Source organism: Cryptomeria japonica, chromosome 2 (genome assembly GCF_030272615.1).
Source record: "Cryptomeria japonica chromosome 2, Sugi_1.0, whole genome shotgun sequence".
Taxonomy (NCBI): Eukaryota; Viridiplantae; Streptophyta; class Pinopsida; order Cupressales; family Cupressaceae; genus Cryptomeria; species Cryptomeria japonica.
In genome coordinates, this window is record NC_081406.1 from 574,457,854 (window position 1) to 574,472,634 (window position 14,781).

Consider the following 14,781-nt stretch of genomic DNA (forward strand, 5'->3'; position numbering starts at 1 on the left):
TGTAAATGATTATAACTTAAATAGGTGATGCAATGCTCTTAGGATAAGTCCTTCATGTGTTGATGCAATAACATGATAAATAACATAAAATCCATCATGAAACCATAGATAAAACATAAATTGAAGATGCCTCGATGTAATTTGTTTCTCCTTGAATCACATCTGCTCTTGAATTGATGATAATGTTTGCATAAAGTTTAGTTGTTGAAAATGAATTTAGAGAGATGCCTTATATAGGGATTTCATAATTAAAATCACCTTTAGGCTGACCTAAAATTAATAAAAATTAACACAAAGTGGTATTTGAACATTATAATAATACTACCAAATTAATCCCAAAATTTGAGGAAAAAAGGTTAGGACCATAATGGTGGGCATTCGGATCCGGTTGCCTTTTTTACAATTTTATAGGGATGTGAGATATCATGATTATAAAGTCAAATCCAAAATGGTAGGTCAATCCAAGGTGTTTAGATGTGCGAAAATATGCTTTGAAGATTGAAATTAGGACATTGTTAGGATTAATTAAAATAAAATAAAAAGGGGCATGCTTAGGGTTAAAGGCCCAAGTTTATGATATGTGAATTGTTGAGAGAGGACTTTAGATTTAATTAAATTAATAATTAAATGCCTAAAGGAGCCTTATAAATGCAATGAGACACAGTAAGGTGGGTGCTAACCTAAGCATGGAATTGGACAACCCTAATTAGGGGTGTACAATTTACGATGCTACAGAGCCACATTTTATGTATAATTCATCATTGTAAATCTTGACCATTTATCATTAGGTCACATATCTAATTATGGATATTTTTTATTCTTTGTTTGCCTTATAAGGTAACCCTATTTTATGAGGGCATTATATTACAACCATGCATTGTGATTTTGATAGCTATTTAGTTGCCTCTAATCTCTATTGGTGATACTCATGTGAGAATCTTTCTCTACAAGTATATTGTAATCTATTATTGATTTTTGAATAGTATATTGGGTGAATTTTAGAGTGGATTTTTTCTTCGAAAAGGGTTTTCCCCATGTAAATCATTGTGTCGTGGTATACATTTTATTTATGTTTATTTTTGTTAAGTTTTTGTAACTATAATCAAGATCTAAAAAGTTTTGTATTACCCTTCTCTCAAGATTAGAGTAGGAATTTTTTCTTCTACCTTAACATCCTTTTAAGTGGTTTCAGACCCTGACACCTTCGGTTTTAGTTGTGAGTTGTTAGGCTTTCTAAATTAATCTAGATTTGAGTGGGAGCTCATGCAGAAGATACTTTGTGATCTTCTTGCAAAAAAAATTAGATGGCAAGTTTGTTAGGGAGAATAGAGGTGGAAAATTTATTTTTTGGAAATAATTTTGAGATGTGAAAGATGAAGATGGAGGATCTATTAATAGATCAAGATATGTGGGATGCTATTGATGAGAATGTCTTAAGACCTATAGATCCCACTGCAACTGCTCAATATGATATTATGGACCGTAAAGCCAAGGGTCTAATCAGATTTTGCTTGGCAAACTTTGTTTTAATCAATGTCCATGAAGAGTCCTCTATAAAGAAGCTTAGTGATATGTATCAAGCCAAATATTTAGTGAATAAGATTTTCTTGAGGAATAAATTGCATTCCTTGAGAATTGAATAAGGTGGATGAATTACAGACCAGCTTGAAGCATTCAATATGTTGGTAGCTCAATTGGCATCTATTAGTGTCAAGATGGATGAGGGGGAGAAATTTCAAATCTTGCTTTGTTCTTTGCCTAATTCATGGGATTCTCTTGTTATGGATATTGGTAGTACTTGTGTTGTCTTGAAGACTGAAGATGTAGTGGGGTCTTTTCTTTTCAAAGAGATGAGGAGGAATGTGTCCATAAGTGCCAATGAGGCCATAACTATTCATAGAAAACCTAAGGAAAAAGGAAAAATCCAATTCCAAAGGGAGATCCAAATCTCTTGGAAAGTCCAAAGTAATTTGTTGGAATTGCGGTGAATTTGGACACTTTCACAAGGATTTCAAAGAAGAAAAGAAGAAGAAAAAGAAGAAAGTTGATTTTGATTCTGAATCCAAGAAGGAAGATGGTGATGCATTCATTACAACTTTGGTTACTCATGTAGGTAATGACACATGGTTAATAGACTCGAGTGCATCTTTTCATATGACTTCCAATAAATATTGGTTTTCTGAGTTTGTAGAATACGATAGAGATAAGGGGTACCTAGGTGATGATTCTCATTTAGATATTGTTGGTAATGGTAAAACTAGAATTAGGTTTCCTAACGGTAGAGTAAAAAGGATTGATAATGGCGATATTTTATTCTCTAGTGATTTTGATAGATTTTGTAAGGATTGTGCTATTAATAGATAAAAGATAACTCTATATTCTCCACGAAATAATGGAGGTGTAGAAAGAATTAACAAGACACTAATGGAGAATTCTACGAGTATGTTAAATGGTGTTGGTCTAGAATAAAAATTTTGGGCTGAAGTTGTGGCCACTACTTGCTACCTAATTAACAGGTCTCCTACATTAGTTCTTGCTGATAAAATGCCTTTGGATTTGTGGTTGGGTCATAAGCCTTCATTGAGACATCTTGAAGTTTTTGGTTGTGACACATATGCACATGTGCCAAAAGAGAAGCAAACAAAGTTGGAGAAAAAGGTTGTGAAATATGTCTCCATCGGATATAGTTATGGTGTGAAAGGATATAAGCTTTGGGATCATGTTGCATAGAAGGTAATACATGGTAGAAGTTTTATTTTTAGAGAAGTCTCCTTTTGTTACATGCAACCAAAAGAAACTAAACAAGAAGATGTGATTTAATTTCCTTCTCCACCTGAAAAACTTGATTCGAGACCCCTAGATAGACAAGAAGTTGAGGAGAGCTCATCTAGGTTTGAATCTTCAAAAGATGATGAAGAACCTCCAACTTAGCTTATTTTAAGGTCTACAAGACATAGACAACCACCTGAAAGGTATTCACCTGATGATTGGAGATATATTTTTTCTTTGAATACTACTATGGAAGAATCTAGATTTGTAGAAGAGGCATTAAGTATGAATGATGTGGATCCTAGAAAATTGCTATGGATGAAGAAGATTTGGTAGCGTTAAAAAAAATGATATATGTGATCTTATACCATTGCTTCAATGTCAAAAATCTATTGGTTGCAAATTGGTACTCAATAAAAATATTGGTTCAAGCGGAGGTATTGAGAAGTATGAAGCCAAGTTGGTTCGAAAAGGTTGCTCTTAGGTTGAGGGTGTTGATTATAGTGAGATATCTTCTCTTGTTGTAAAAATGACATACATTAGATTTTTTCTTTCTATTATTGATACTTATGATTTATAACTCGAGAAAATAAATGTGAAAATTACTTTCCTTCATGGTGATTTGGAGGAGGATATTTATATGACACCACCAGAGAACTACATGGTAAAAGGTAAAAGTAATTTGATTTGTAAATTGAAGAAATATTTGCATGGCCTTAAGCAGAGTCTTAAGATGTGGTACCAAAAATTAGATACATGTGTTAAGTTTGGGATTTGAGCATTCTAGATCGGATCATTATGTTTATTATAAATATGATGGTGATCATTTCCTATATATTGCATTAGATGTTGATGATATGTTATTCACTAATAAAGGGAAATGTATGATTTCAGAACTAAAGTCTCAATTTGCCGCTAAATTTAAAATGAAATATCTTGGTGCATATAAACACATACCTGAAATGGAAATTAGAAGAGATAAAGCAAATAGAAAGCTATGGCTTGGCCAAAATATGTGAATTCGATTTTACAAAGGTTTAACATGCAAGATTGTAGACAATTACGTGTTCTCTTTATAGATAGAACAAATTTATCTATTTCAAATTATCCTACATTCCCAGTAGAGATGGAAAACATGAGAAGATTGTCTTACTAGAGTGCAACTAGAAGTTTGATGCTATGTATGCACTAGACCAGACATTGTCCAACCATTGGGAGTTATTTCCAAATATATGTCATCCTAGTAGAGTTCATTGGGATGTAGTTAAAATATTCTTCAGATATTTTAAGGGTACCTTATAGCATTCTTTGTGTTATCATGATAATTTGATAGGAAACGATATTTCCCTTGATATTCATGGTTATGGGGATTCAAATTGGGTAGGTGATGTTGCTAGTTGAAGATCCACTAATACTTATGTGTTTACTTTATTTGGTGGTGCAATTTGTTGGATGAGTAAGAGAAAAGTAGTGGTTGTTTTGTCCACTACTGAAGCAAAGTATATGTTTGCTACTCATGCTTGTAAAGAGCCATTTGGCTTAAGAGATTATATTTAGATATTGGATTAAGACAAGGTGTAGTGACAGTTTGTTGTGATATTCATAGTGCACTTTTCCTAGCTAAGAACCCGACATTTAATGCTAGGACCAAGCACATTGATGTTCAATATCATTTTGTTAGAGATATGGTTGAGGGTGGTAGGGTGAAGCTGGTTAAGGTAAAAAAAATTATGAATGTTGCAGATTCTCTAACTAAGGTTGTGAGCATAGAGAAGTTCATATGGTGTTTGAATTCTATGGGCCTCTCAACCCCTAGCAATCAAAACATGATGTGGGTACCCCTCTCATTGCTCTTGCAAGGTGTTAGATAAGTGGAAGATTTGTTAGGAAAACGGTGTCTCAACCTTGCAATAATAAAATGTTACTAATGTGTTTTGAATGTTGGATAAGGTCGATTCTGAATGTTAGATATGTGCACTCTTGTTTTTTTCCTAGTGGTGCATTTTGTATGTTGCAGAAGTGCATCTAGATTTCTCAATAGTTGATAAAGCCACATTTTATGTATAATTTATGATTGCAAATCTTGACTATTTATCATTAGGTCACAAATCTAACATTAGATATTTTGTGTGCTTTGTTTTCCCTGGAAGGCAACCCTATTCTATTAAGGTATTGTATTATAAATGTGGATTGTGATGTATTGTGAGAGTTTAGTAGATGATGAGTTGCCTTTTATATTCATTGGTTATACTCATATGAGAAGATTGCTCTGCAAGTATATTGTATCTATGTTGATTTCTGAATAATATATTGGATTACTTTTGGAGTGTGGGGTTTTTCTCCTGAAATATTTTTCCCCATATAAATCACCATGTTGTGTTATGCATGCTATTTATGTTTATTTTTTAAATTTTTTTATAAATGTTATAAAGATATGAAAAGTTTTGCATTACCCTCCTCTTAAGATTAGAGTAGGAATTTGTTCTGCTACCTTGACTTCCTTTTAGTAGCACTTTAACCACATCTGCACCCTCATCATTTTCACTGCATTTATAGTAGCATCCAATATTGACATGCCCCTTATATTGTATTTCACATTGTTGACTATTGAGATTTTCTACAATAAGGAATCTCCCTTTTGGAATGGTGTTTCCTCTATTGGCTATAACAACTACAATTTGACTTGGTTTAATGCTTTGTGTGGTGCATTAATCATTAGCACCCCTATTCATTTTCCATGCAAGCTCCTAATCACTCTAGTGTCCTAATACTTGGTCAAAGATCTATTTTGTTCATCTCTTATTTGTAGAATTTCTTTTTGTAGGCATAAACAAATTTGGAGACTTCTTCCACATATGGCATGCATGTGTCAAGACTTAAGAAACCAAGTCAAATTTACAAATAGTTTAAAGGCTATATAAACACATAACATTTTGTCTTAACAATTTTTGGTTTTTTTAGCCATTTGGAACCGTCAAACTTCTTTTAAAGGAGAGATGATATTTTTTTGATACTTATTAGCTTAATTAAATGCTTCTAAAAAGGGTGGAGTTTTTTTCTTTTTGCCATAACTTACAAATGTGGGGTTCTTTTTTTAGTGTGGATAGTTGACATAAAGCTCATTCTATCTTGATTCCAATGAGTCTTTGCATACCTAAATTTTCTCACATTTGAGTTCTAGTTTTAATCTTTCAATGTGGATGTATTTAAAATAGGCCTACTTTACGAGAAATTGATTGCCTAATAACTTTTCATCGATAACTTGAAATCAAGTGTCATTTTTTGTAAAAGAATATGTTTTCCAATTTCCCATGCATTGAGCCTATTTGCATTGTAAAATAACTTAGTTATAAAGTGCCAAAAATTGGGGGGTGGGTGTCACCTACTATTGCATTTGGGGGAGTGTACATGTATTTCACATTAATTTTTCTCATCATTAGACCATGTCTAAACATTTCCAAATGAAGTGCACATATTTTAGGAGAAATCAACATGTGGATGAATTATGTCCTCATCTCTCACACAATCTCTTCCAACTTCTATCCAAGATTGCAAAACCTAGCATACATGTTGCTACATTTAAATCCAGTGTTAACTCATCCATGAGTTCCTATCATTTTATGCATCCATTCATTGACATTGCCTCGTTAGATCCACATCATTAGGATGCATATCTATTTGACATTTCTTGTCCTTTTGTATAATCCTGCCTTGTTAATTTTGATGACACCATTGAGGATATTTATTTTCTAGTTGATGTTATCTTTAATTTAAATCTGCATCACCTTCACCATCTTTAGATCTTGCTCTTGCCTTGCCTACATGAGCTTTTATCTAACAAATTTTGTAGCTCATCTTGAGTTTATTTTGACTCATTTATCATCATATGTTGTAGTACTATATTCAATAAATCCAATTATCACCATACATCCACGGTCCCTATTCCCGAATCATCTATGGTACTTGATCCATCATATCAAAATTTATCACACATCAACATTGGCATGTAGATCATTGAGAATGCATCATGGGCATACTTTCAGTCTTTGGATCATGTGTAGAATTTAGAGACATTCATAGTACTCCTTACTCTTACCATTTTTTGCATTATTTGTCAAAATGGGTAGTTATTTTCTTTATTTTGTTACAAAGAAGACCTCCTTGCGATAGATATTGACATTAAAATTAGTTTTAAGGATAAAAAAATATTTATTTATGTCCATTTGGTTTCAAAGGATTAGCTTCCACATTGCATGTATTGGTTATGGTACTCAAATGTCAAAAAGAGTTCATTGCCACACCCTCCAACTTTAAAAATCTCCAAAAGCATGATGATCTTTTGAGGGAAATTTATTTGGCATGATGCTAAGGTTTTGAGGATATTTTCAAATAATTCATTATAGGTTGTATCTTTGCATGGAAGACAAATCTTATCAAACGACATGATAAAAGGGAAAATATGAAGTTTTAAGGTCTTCATGGCATTCAACCTCACTTTTTATGGTATGCAATGTGTTTTTTCATGGTTTTCAATTTATTAGAATTAAAAATACTATTATAAGGTAGTTAGTTATAAAAAGTGTCTGTGTTCAAGAAAAGAAGCATGGATTCTTTGTATATCATTATATTTCTTCCATGCAAAAAGATGCCAATGTAGTACAGTGGAGGAGGGAAGGGTAATGGAAAATATCAATAGACACCTAAAATTTTGAAATATATATGAACAAATACATTTCAATTAACTAGGAGGACAAAGGAGTGGTGCACTAGTTATCCATCAAAGGATGGAGGGAAGTTGTTTATAAATGCATTTATTGATTTCCCCACATTCAAATGATTTTATTTGGTTGCATTGTAGACACACAGTCCAAGGGATTTTATGCCCAATCGATCATTGTTAATTGTGTGATTTATTAAAGGTCTCAACAATTGAATATTATGGTTAAATATTTGTAACTCAACACCATTTCATCTATATAAATGAAAAGCCTCTAGCTTTTAGTATTTTCAAATTAGTTGTAATGTATAAACAAATTATATGTAAACTCTACTTTATTTGTTAAAATATTAGTACAAGTACTTGATACAACTCAAGTTTCATGTGTATAGCTATCATACATAGGTTAGAGATTGCATATGAAAACAAAACAAGGGATCGAAAGAGTATTTCACAATGAGAGTGGGAATTTATTAAGAGGTTTTCTTAATGGTTATAGATAGTGACAATGCTCCCAAAGGTGCACCATTAAAGACATAGAAATGACTGACAGTGAGATATAAGAGATATTTCATAATGATGTATTAGTAATAAAGGATAAGATGAAAATAGAAAAAAACAAAGATACATACAAGTGGGCTTGTTGAAAAGGTTTTGGAAACTTTGAAAGAAAACACAATGGTAGGTGTAAAGCTTGACTTGACAATCTTTACCATCATATTTTGTGCAAGGAAAAGGAATTTTTGACGAAGATATGCAAATGATATTCCATGAGAAAGAGATGACAATTATTTTAAAAGAGGAAAACATGGTAATAAACAAGGAAAAGACGTTGAAAGGTAAAAAAATGCAAACTTATAATGATTAAATAACAATCCATTGTGATAAAGTTGTCATCCTTGTATACAAAATGAAGAGGTGAGAATACATGGGATTTGAAAAAAGAGAAATGGTGAATAAAAAAAAATGAATAATGATTTAAACAACAATGAGTAGTGGGAAACAAAGAGGACTTAAGGATACAAGAAGAACTTATAGCAATGAAAAAATGAAGGACAACCTTCGAAGACAATACAAAGATCGTGAAGTTCAAAGAGGACATTTATGCAAGGATATGACATTTTTAAAAAGGCCTAAAAGAAGGCTCACCACTATCTTGGATAGATTTTCTTGAGATAGACATTATATTTACCGTCCCCAAGCCCAAGTGACAGTCAATAAGACCATGATGATAGTCCGTAAGAGCTTATAAAGGCGCATCATCAGGGAATGACAAAGAAAAGAGATAGAATGTTTATAGCCAAGATAGCATAATAATGGACAAAGACAAGAATAACAAAACTAAAAGACAACAAGGAAATGATTTCAAAACAAGGAACCTAAACCAACATAATATGAAGAGTCTTAGTGGTCATTTCAATAGAAAGTGGCAAGTGCACTAATGAGAATTCCCTAAGTGAGAGAGAAATTACTTAGGTTTTAGATATTGAATGGGAAAATGGAAAGGCACAATTCAATATTTCCTTCATAGATGAAAATGGAAAAAGAAGGAACTTGATTATTGGTGGAAATTACACCATGAGCTCAACATTTGATGAAAATGGACCTTTGACTTGACCAAGGACACCAAATAAGGTCTATTGCATTTCATAAAATGGTGAGAGAATTTCCCATCCCTTTATTCAAAGGCAACTCTCCACTATGAAATGTGTGAAAATAAGGACAAAAGGTAGTAGCTTGTGGATAGTCAGTGTCAAGCAGGATATGGGTAGTTAATAGTCAATAAAGGGATAGTCGGTATAGGCGTAAATTATTTCAAGAGTGAAGATCGTGGTAGCAAAGAAGGTTTTCACAAAGGTTTGTGAACCTAATGACAAAAACCAAGGATGATTAAGACACAATATTGGAAAATCTCAAAGGTACGCAAGGTCTATTAAAGAAGGTCAAGGAATAGGGACAATTCAATCATAAATGTTTAAGTTCCTATTTAAATTATACCAACATATCCTTATATAGAAGTCTAAATTGGGTCTCAGTTTAAGTAGCTTTATTTGAATATTGAGATGCTAATGAAGACAAATTTAAGAAATCATGAAATGGTAGAGAGATAGTAAAATACAGAAGATGGTTATGATTGAGTACTAATGCAAAGAATGCATCAACACTATGACAATCTTATACAAAGTGAGATTGTACAATCAAGGTACAAAATGATAAGATGGGGCCCTATCAAAATCAAGAGTTAATTGTCATAAGGGGAAGAGATAGTCATAAAGTTTGTAAAGAAAGTGATTAAGGTTGAGCTAATAAGAGATATAGGCATTCGTGGTAGAAGGTAAGATGGTTCTCAGAAAGTCTAAATTTAAGCACTAAAAGAAGATACTCTTTGTCGCTCTTGAGATTGTGAAAGGCATAAAGAAGATTAATAGTGATCAAGATTTTATGATTTTTGGCTGGTAGTCATAAGGTGACAACCATAAGAAAGGTAGCAGTCCATGCAATAGAAAACAATCCATGTAATAACAAGGGGTATTTTAAGAAAGACATCTATAGTCCATGAAAGCTAAATTTTCCAGTGAACCTCATTTTTTTCTTAAAGAATGGTTTGCAAGAATTTATGTAACATTGTATATAGCTCTATGAAACCTTAGAGATATCACCTTAATGTTTCTTACAAGAATGGGGAGATAGATTCTTGTATGATGCAGCTAGGGGATGGGAAAAATTACTTTTCTTTGATCTATTGGATGTGTTTTAGTTTAAACAAAAAGAAAACCTTATGATGTGGGTGATCCAAAGTCATTCTCATCAATGTGCTAATAATTCAAGTTTTGTATTAGTGAAACTTTTTGTTCCTCATTTTCAATATAGAAAAAGAGTGCCAAAATAGAAGATTGAAAAAAGCAAGACCAAGGAAATGTAGGTCTGTCATGATGAGAGAGCAAAGCATAATATGAAGGATTTCATAAGTTTTGCATTGACAAAGAATATTGTTCTTGGCCTTGAATGATACATGCATTATCCTTTTGTTGGAGTTTGTCTTCATTGATAGAGAAAAGAATAAGAAGGGGCATTTAGTGTTAAGACATAGTCGGGATGGAGGCTATAGGTATATGGAGAATATTTCATTATTTATGATATTAAATATGGTAGTCCCATAAGATACTAAAGACTATGGCAAAAATATAAAGATGGGTCATAAACTATGGTGGGAGCAGTGTGATCGTGGTATGCTAAAGACAAAACATGGATAATAATAATGTCATTCGAGATCATACAATAGACCTAAGAGACTTACCAAGTATGCAGATACATGATTGTTGAGAAAATGAAGACAATGAGACATTAATCAAATGGATGACAAGTGCTAAGATACTCGTCATGGAACTTCTCCCGTGCCCCTAGGAGGATCTTAACTAGTTTAATGTCTTTTTCACATGCAATATGATTATGGAAATGAGAATTACAATAGTTTGAAGGAGTAACAATAAGTTCTTAAACATGTGGAGAGAATATAGGGTAGGTTGGTGACATGACCAAGTAGTTGAGAAGTTTAAGGACGCAGTTTTAACCTAGTTTGAGCTTGTTGAGGGCATATAGGAGTTGATTTAGGAGCATCATAAATAGAGTCATCAAAATAGAAGGCTTTTCTACATCTTTCTACCTTTTTGGAGCATTTTTTAGGCCTGAAAAATAGTAACATATCAACTAGATTCCCAAGAATATTTGACCAAGCAAGTAATATACCACATATCTTTTCTTGTCTTTTCTTCTCTCAACACATGTTCCTTTCTTGTAAAAAGTTGTTGAAAACTATAAATCACAATCTTAGGTTCATTTTGAAGTCCGTTCTTACTATTTATAGGCCAATATTGTAATCTAAAAACCAATTCTTTCTAATCTTGTAATGGAAAAAAGACTCAAATTTTCATATATGTATAACTATTTGTAAACATTTTTTGATTAATAAAGCAAGTATTTACCTTCTCTAATTTTCTTCTTTGTGTGTAAACATTCAATTGATTGATGTGTTTTTCTATGATTTCATGCAAATCCTTTTAGTATGTCACATTTCTTCAATGCCTTATATAGATATAAACATATTTTATACAAGTTGTAGGTTATGTCATTGGTTTGATCAATTGTCTAGTTGTGAATTTTTTTATTTTTCCTTCTAGGACTAAGAAAAATCAACTTTCCTATGAAAAATTGATGTGTAAGTATGTCAAAAATTGAGTTGTGTAAAAGTTACCTTATGCATTGAGTGATTTCATATATTAAATCATAGTATAGGTTTGAAAACTAGTTTGGTGCATCACCCCAATAGAAATAGGCTCATTTTCATGTTAATTTCTTTCCTTTTTCCGAATATGTAGCAATAGTTAGTCCAATTTAGGTGACTGTAGCAATGAAGCCAACACTATCTAGAGGTTGACCACTATCTATCAAAGCCATTGTTAGAGTAAATAGTTTATTCTATTTACAATAACTTAAGTTTAACTTAGGTAGATATTAGTTGTATCTATTATTTCCTATGTGCACATTTAGTTGCACTAGGGTAGTTGTCAATTCCTACTCTCACACATGACTAGGACACATGTCTCATTTTGTGCCCTCCATTCACTATTGCCTTACCTATATAAGAAGGTTTTTATACATTGTAATATCATTAATTAATCAACATGTCTTCTTGCATCTAATTTTATATTTTCTTGTGTGGTTGGTTGTCTCCTGGTGTGATCCCGAAGGCTGCATCTTCTGGTTTCCTAATTGCTTCAACATGATATCAGATTATTTTGATCTTCTCTTGTTTCCAGTTTGAGACCCTTCACCATCATTGTCGAGATCCCGAGAGTCTTCAGATTGGTTCCATATCTTTTCGCCATTTTATTTGGTGTCACCTAATTTGTTCCATATTTCACTCTTGGTTAATTGCATCAACATTTTTCTTGTCTATCCATGGGCCTACATCATCATTCCCTACAATATTTCAAACTATGTATATTATTATCATTTTTTGTGATGCTTTGATGATATTAATAGGCTCTACATTTATTTATATTTCTTTATATCTATCTAGTTGTTCAATATTTTGTGGCTTTCTTTATATCGAGTGGCACATGCCACCACCACCATATCACCCTTTACTTGCCATTAATCGAACAATTGTTCCCTGTTGGAATCAATGAACACTTAGAGGGGGTGGGGGGGCTGAACCAATGTTTTATAATTTGAAAACTTAATAATTTGATTCTTAAACCACCAGATGTATGAGAAAGTAATCAAAGTGCAAAAACATGAAATAAACAACCACACAACCATAACACCAAGGTTTTTACGTGGAAACCTAAAAAGGGAAAAACTATGGTGGGTTTTAAACCCTGAATATTATTATACTATGGCCAGTAGTAGAAAAATATCACAAAAGGGGAACACACTTGCATTTAGGCACGTTGCCTAGAGCTCACTGCTAAAAAAAAAAAAAGGGTTGCAACCTTGGAGGACTCACTGTCCTACAAATGAGATATAACAACAAATACAATGCCTAAACTAGAATACAACATCTACAAATGCCAAGAATCAGTTCCAGTTAGGCTCAAAATGATTCGCTGCCACTGATCTGAAAAATTGCTCTGTTATGTTCTACTACCAAATACCAGATCACCAAGACTCAAGATGCGCACATGAAACTGTGCTCAATCGCTACCAAAACAATTTCTCTCACACCTTCATATCCTCAAAATCATCATCCAAGTTGATCTTATATATCTGCGCTGCCAAAATGGATCTCCAATAAGTTGACTTCACAAAACTGCAAAATATGAAATGTGAAGTCTCGTGTCGGCTCAATCCACCATAAATTCATATACCGGACCTAAAACATGTGATCATGAGCTTCACATGCAACAAAACAAACTCCTCGAACACAATACCAATCACTAAAACCATCCCTACAATTCCACAATACACATTACCCAACTTGTCCACATAATAACTCTGCTCTTCCAGAATCATCGGATACTAGACCAAGAATCATGCACTAGAATCAACATTGGAGGCTGAAAATGTGAAGTAAGCTGCGTCAAACATCCAATCAACTATTACAATCATCGTGACCAAAACTATACAACTTAGAATGAATTATGCTCAATGAATCTGCAATACTGTGCTCACACTTTGTCAGGCTTATGCCTAAATTCAATACGACTTCCGGTAGATCAAATCTATAGGTACCAGATAGGATTACTAGGCTAAGTTGCCATCAATGACAACCCCTAAGTAATCTCCATGCATCTAACATCACTGAAACAATGTCTCTTGCCAACATTCCCTACCTAGGCCCCTTGATTTTTTTTGCTCAAATGTCCTATTGTTCTTCATCTATATATGGTTTTGTTTCTTTCTAAGGAGAGATAAGTGGTTTGCAATAGTTGGATAATGTTTTTCCTTCAAACGCTCACAATTCTTGCAAGCATTTATCCATTATGGGGGTGCTATATAGTCTCTTCTTTTTTTTCCCTCTTATGGGGGGCAAGATTGATTAGATTCTCATGATGAATGTAGTTCTTTGGAGGTATTGGTGTTGAGACCTCCATACATCACTTCATTCCTCACTTGTATATCATTTTTATATCTCTTTTGGAGAGGAGTTTCAAGTCCCATGAGGTTTTCTCCTTTTATTTGTCTGTGAGAGATTAGTTGCATTTGCATTTGCATTGTACATGGGTACCTAACATGGCCTAGTTTTCAGGACTCATATATTGCATCATAATTCTTCTCCATAAGTTTTCTTTAAGTGGGGTTGTTAGAGTAAATAGTTTACTATATTTACAATTACTTAAGTTCAACTTAGGTAGATATTAGTTGTATTTATTATTTCCTATGTGCATTATTATTTGCACTATGGTAGTTGTCAATACCTACTCCCACACAAGAATGGAACACATGTATCCTTTTGTGCTCTCCTTTCACTCTTTCCTTTCCTATATAAGAAGACTTGTATAAATTGCAATATCATCAATCAATCAACATTTCTTCTTGCAACTCATTTTGTATTTTCTTGTGTGGTTGGTTGTCTCCTTGTGTGATCCTAAGGCTGTAACTTCTTGTTTCTTAATTGCTTCTACATTCGAGAGGTCTTCCCATGGTTCACTAGGTTGTTGTGTTGAGATCTCAACAAGTGTGTAAACCTAACTGACAACACATACATCTTCTTGTATGCATCTAAAAATGGTCAACGCTTGCAGTGTTGTACTTTAACATGTATGTGTTACCTTCTTTTAGGGTTTTTGCAT